Genomic DNA, 5,950 nt, shown 5'->3' with positions numbered 1-5,950 from the left:
TTTTTGGCATTTATCCTGAGTCCATGGCTCTAGCACCAGGTATCTGTTTTGGTAAGGCCCTTTTATAGTATATCCACATCATTTGGGGATTCAGTAATGGCTTCCAGCTTGCAGTCATTTGCGAACTTTGTAAGCCAGAGTCCCTTAGTGTTGGCCTGTACTTAGAGAAGTAGATGCCAAACAAGAGTGGTCCCAGGACAGAACCCTGTGGTACAACACTTGTCACTTGTCTGTAGCTGGATTTGGATTCGGCTACTTTTCCAGTGTGTGTTCTGTCAGTAAGCCAGTTTGCAACCTATCGAGTGATGTAGGGCTTAATGCCCAGCTTAGTAGATTTAGCTATGATTCCAAAGTGGGAGATAGTGTTGAAAGCCTTGTCGAGGTCCAGGTAGGCTGTATGAACCACCTTACCCTCGTCCATGGCTCTGGAGACTGATTTGAAGAAGTCGATCAGGATCAGGAGGCAAGATCGTCCTTTCACAAACCCAATGTCTTTGTTTATAAGTTCCATGATAATACGTTCCATGGCCTTGCAGATCAGGCTCGTCAGAATGATGGGACAGTAGTTCCCGGGATCCAAAATGGATTCCCCCTTGTGGAGTGGGATGACTGTAGCTGTGCGCTACTCTGAGGGCATGAAGCCTGAGGTGAGTTATAACTGAAATGTCATGAAATCACAAGAAAGTAACGGCTTTTATTCAATGTATATTCTTATAGACTAGACAGACTTTTTGTGCCTAAGTATCACTAGCCAGTACAAATTTATACATACATAAATAAGTAGAGAGACATACATATTCCATGTGAAATTTCAGTTTCATTTATTTTACACAAAGTAAACAAGCAAGCAGACACACATTCCATGTGAAGTCATAGTTTTATTTATTTGACTGTTTCATAACTATCATATGTAGACAGAGGCAGATATTTTCGATGTAGCAGGTCAAAAATGAAACAATCTAAATTACAAGTGAAATCAAGTTTGATATTTTGTTGCAAAAAGAAAAACTGCTGATGAATCACTACACTGAAAACCTCTATAATAGACTCACTAGTTCAAGGAGCACCATTGCACATAAAACTAACAAACAGTAGAGATACTTATATACTTAACATAGCCACTCTATTAAACAGCTTATTTATATTTAAACATTTTACATATGTACATACATACACATTTCAGGCCTGAGCAAAATGCCATTCTTGCCTGCAAAGTTATAGTTCTATTTTGACCTAATTTCCATTTTTTATGTTCGTTCAACTATCATCTTTCTTGAATTCCGCTTCTGCATTTTGCCCAACTGTTTGACATCCCTTCTGAAAGTGGTACGATTCTTTATTCTATTTACAATTTTAGGTTTATCTCTTGCACCATGGAGCTCAGGTTGTAACTCAAAAGGGTCTGTCAGCCTCCCATTTACATGGTTATCAAGCTGCAATTAATAAGTACACAAACAATTAAACAAACAGTTAAATAAAGAAATAAGGGGGAAAAATAAATTATTTCAAAATGAGGTTAAGTTTAATTCAAGGTACCTTGGAGAGTACAGCACACATCTGTTTGTTGTTTTCATTACATGCTGAAGTAAACAATTAAATGTTTGTTTACAGGTGCCTTGTTACGCAAGTATATAGTTGGTACTCTTACAGGACATAAAACACAGTAGAGGGTATTCTAAAAGGAAAAATAGCACAGTGTGTAAAGCTAAACTATGCAGTCAGTGTTGACATGCAGGGTATTTGCAATTCAAAGATATCTGTATCACAATCATTGTAGTATGATAATTGTTGTGGTCAGTACTATATATTAATGACCATATAATGACATTCAAATGAGATGGCTTATAGAAATACATTCATCAATAAACTGTTTCTGTCTGCATGTATATTCTATATGCAGCATGCACATTGGTAAGTGTATATATATATATATATATATATATATATATATATATATATATATATATATATATATATATATAAAATATGTTGATAAGTTCATAGGTATGTACTAGGCATGCAGTTCAAAAGACCATTAATAAGCATAGCCAGCTAAGCCCAAGCACTGTTGAGTGAGTTAAACTTCATGGTCAAGAAGCACCATACTATATACCCCAAAGAGAATTTATGATTTCCATGCTATTCATTCAGAATATTAATGAATATAGACCATGTCTAGGATTGCTTGACATGCATAGGAAGTTGATTCAATAAGTAAAGGATTCCTTGGGATATAAATCTGTTGTGCCAGCCATGTTCCATTTCTGTGTCTATAACAGATTACAGTCTTTGTTGTGGGTGTTCATGGTGGTGTGCATGTTGCATAGCTGTAAGAGGTCAAGCAGGGTAGAATGGGCCATGTACCGTATGGATGGACAACAGTCTGTCTGCTGAAGAATAGCATACAGAGCAAGAACTGCACATATCAAAAATGACATTTGAGCCCTTGATTTAAGAATCACCATGAATAGCAGGCAACAGTAAGGATTGTAGAAGGGTGTACAACTCAGCAAACTGTGTGGCATCAGTGTAAATATGATAAGTTTTTCTTTAACACACATTTTACATGTTACACCTTTTGTACTACAATAGGTCACAGGTAATGTCAGCATGTTCCAGGAGAAGTGACATATATATATATATATATATATATATATATATATATATATATATATATATATATATATATATAAAGACAGGTGTTTCCATTCACATGGAAGAGCACTAGCAAGGGACCAGGTGATCAAACATACATGCAGGAAGCTACAGTCAATGAAAGGTATTATTGGAAGGTGCAATATGTGTCTTACAGGTAACACCCAGGTACTGCAAATAAAACACAACAATGTTAGGTGTGGTAGAGGAGGTTATTTTTCAGTTATCCTTCATAAGCATTGTAATTCCATCTTCCTGATTTCTTGATGTTCTTCCACAAAGTCCTTGCCCACTTTACAAGAGAAGCTGCCACTATGCTAATCTAACTGAACGTGGGGGTATATGTTTGGGGTCCAAGCTTCATCACTCCACTGCTTTCTTCAGTACAGCCCTCACCTGAAGCTGGGTAAACAGGGTACCCTTCTCATGGCAGAGAACTGCTCCTTCTTAATTGCCAGTCTATGATGAAACTGTGTGAGTGGACTTCTATATTGTAGACACAGTGTTTGGTAATGTTGTAGCCATTGTACTACATTCCATTCTGTGGCCCCTGAGTCTGGATTCAGCCACTGGTTCTTCAACTCTTCATTAGTCATAGTTTATTCCTATTTATCCTTAGAATATTCTTAATTTGACCAGCTAAGTGCTCCACAAGCCACATAGGGCTGCTACAGCCTATGAAAAACAATCTGTTGTATTACTTCTTCTTTTGGCTTTTTTCCGGTTAGGGGTCACCACAGTGGATCACATGTCTGCTCATGATTGGCAGTGGAGTTTTACGGTGTCAAGTTGCCAGCCCGACGCCCAACCTTCCCACAGAAGGCACACACACGCACTCACACCTAGGGCCAATTTAGTGTGTCCAATCCACCTACAGCATGTTTTTGGGATGTGGGAGGAAACCGGAGCACCCAGAGGAAACTCACACAACCACAGGGAGGACATGCAGACCCCACACAGAAGGCACCCCAGCCGAGGATTGAACAGGGAACCTCTTGCTGTGAGGTGACAATGCTAACCGCTGCACCACCATGGCCCCCCAATCTGTTGTATTACTAATGGCATATAGTTTGGAGTTTGTCCCATAAGTTTCGCACTGCCTCCCCATGGCCTTTTGCAGCCAGCTGATAGCTTGCCAGGTGTAATGCTGCCTTCAACTTGTTTTAATCAGCATCTAACAGCAGCAGGGTGTGTGCCCTCCATTGTTTTACTGCTATGAGCCATACAACTAGACAATCTTGCGCCTTTCTAGTGTCTCTAACCTGCTGTAATGCCAGTTTGTAAGCCACCCAATAATTTATCTGTTATTGTCATATGTGCACTGATACTGTGAATTAATTAGTACCCACATGGGTACTGTTGCCGTTTCCAGTGCCATTCTGTTGATTTGAGCCTACTGTGAAAGCAACATAGTGTAAAAATATCCAGTTATTCTTCACTGCACACTTTTTGCTGATTGCTCCCTGCCTGAACTATACTTATTTTGTCCGATTTTGAGTTGGGAGTACCTTGTTTGCCTTCTGTTTGTAGATCCAGGAAGAACTACAACTATGTAATGGAAAATTAATGTTTACATATAATTACTCTTGGCCACTTGCTGCTGAGCTTGCTTCCTCTTAAGTACCTCTTCCCACCAAATTCTCAGGGATATGGCAACAGTAATCCTGAAAAAATGCAGTGCAGTTTGAGAGTTTGCCAACTCAAGTAAGAATCATCTCTGAAAATTTAGATGACTGAAAGCAAGAATATTCTTGTTACTTGACATAGGTGGTTACTAGGCTAGTGACCCAAAGGTTTATATAACCCTAGCCGTGCATACCCAATATAATACTAGAGAAACCCAATATAAAGGATCTAGCCTAAACTCAGAATCTTAGTTAGCAATGGCTGCCCATATCTAGGAGGGTCTTAGGTGAAATCCCTGGCAAGGAATTTATGGTTCCCATCCAGTCATCCAGGCTACAGTTAAACAGTGTCATAGAGGGGCTCTGTTTGATGTGAATTGGTATCTTACTCCTGAGGAGTGGCAACCTCTGAGAGACATATCTGTCTCTCCAGCAGGTCCTATTTATGTCACACGCCAGATTAAGGTTCCTGGGACAAGTGACCCTTATTCCATTTGTCATGTGGATGTGCAGCATTTCTATTAGGAGGGTATGTGATTGCTGTGTAGGCCAGACACAGATCTCCTCTAAGTAGTCTGTATACTACTGAGTACAGTGACAGTGACTTCAGTCTGTCAATATATGATGTGGTGGAGACCATGTAATTTTCTCAGTTAGACATCTCTGAGGTCTCTCAAGCGGCTGCAGGTGCCAGGTAAGGTACATACAAATGGAGCATTGCACTCGAGTATTGGCCTGATGAGGGGTGAGTACAGGGGAGTTATGACCTGTTTCAGTCTTGAGGCAATGCCTTTGCTAATGAGGTGAGCAACATAGAATGCCTTTCTCACCACAGTAGACACACTGTGGTCAAAGTTTAGGCTACAGGCAACTTGTTTTCCCAATTCTCTCACTGTGTAGGGTATTATTTTTTTTTTTTAATTTATTTTACATTTGTTGACCGGGCTAGTCTGTCTGGATACATGTCCATTTTCAGTAGAGGCCCGAGGAGAAAAGCTCCACTATATACTAGTAAATAAAACAGCACAGTAAGAGACATAATTGTAAGTAACTACAAAACTATTCCAGCAATTTAACAAAACAGTAGCAATTTAACAGAAAAAAATACAACGAGGATCCCTAATCCCATACTCTTTACAGTAGCAGGAATTGTAATGAAAAAAAATAAACAAACACTAGAGTCTATACAATATTTACAATATTAACAGATATAATAAACATTTTGTGCCAGAGCAAATAGTTTTAAGACCCAGACTTGTACAGTAGGAATCAAAATACAAGGTTTAAATAGAAGGTGAGGTAACAGGTTGCAGTAATCTATCTAGTGTAAATGAGACAGTGACATCATAGGAATAGTAATATCCATGTGGATGCCAGGTGAGCTGCAGAGGAGGAGTAGTAATAATGAGAGAGACAAGTAGAAAAGATGGATGTATAGCAACAGGCAAAGGAGGGAACTATAATCGAAGTTGGATGCTGGGGTCAGTCAGGATTTGAGCAAGGGCAAAGCCAGTGAGATTTGAAATAGTTCTTTAATTGTTTCTTAAAAGTTGTGATGAGACTAAAGTAGTCAGTTCAATGGGAAGTTTATTCCAGTATGAGCTAACAACATTTGTGAACAAGGAGTCACCAGATTTATTGTGTGATTTGAGAGTAGCTACTAGCAGTTT

At 39.1% G+C, this 5,950-nt stretch overlaps 1 long non-coding RNA gene across 1 annotated transcript; it reads right to left on the bottom strand.

Moving 5' to 3' along the window:
• Positions 1-858: 858 nt before the first annotated feature.
• On the bottom strand, positions 859-1,827 carry LOC122812771. The gene is made up of 2 exons (XR_006366553.1): positions 1,537-1,827; positions 859-1,433 (listed from the first exon to the last, which is right to left on the bottom strand). It is a non-coding gene; the product is annotated as an uncharacterized LOC122812771 (long non-coding RNA).
• Between the last annotated feature and the right edge of the window lie 4,123 nt (positions 1,828-5,950).

The sequence above is a fragment of the Protopterus annectens genome, chromosome 10.part0 (assembly GCF_019279795.1).
Source record: "Protopterus annectens isolate FY-2018-M chromosome 10.part0, PAN1.0, whole genome shotgun sequence".
NCBI classification, from domain to species: domain Eukaryota; kingdom Metazoa; phylum Chordata; order Ceratodontiformes; family Protopteridae; genus Protopterus; species Protopterus annectens.
The sequence above is the reverse complement of the archived record's forward strand: the minus strand, read 5'-3'. Positions and strand labels throughout refer to the sequence as shown.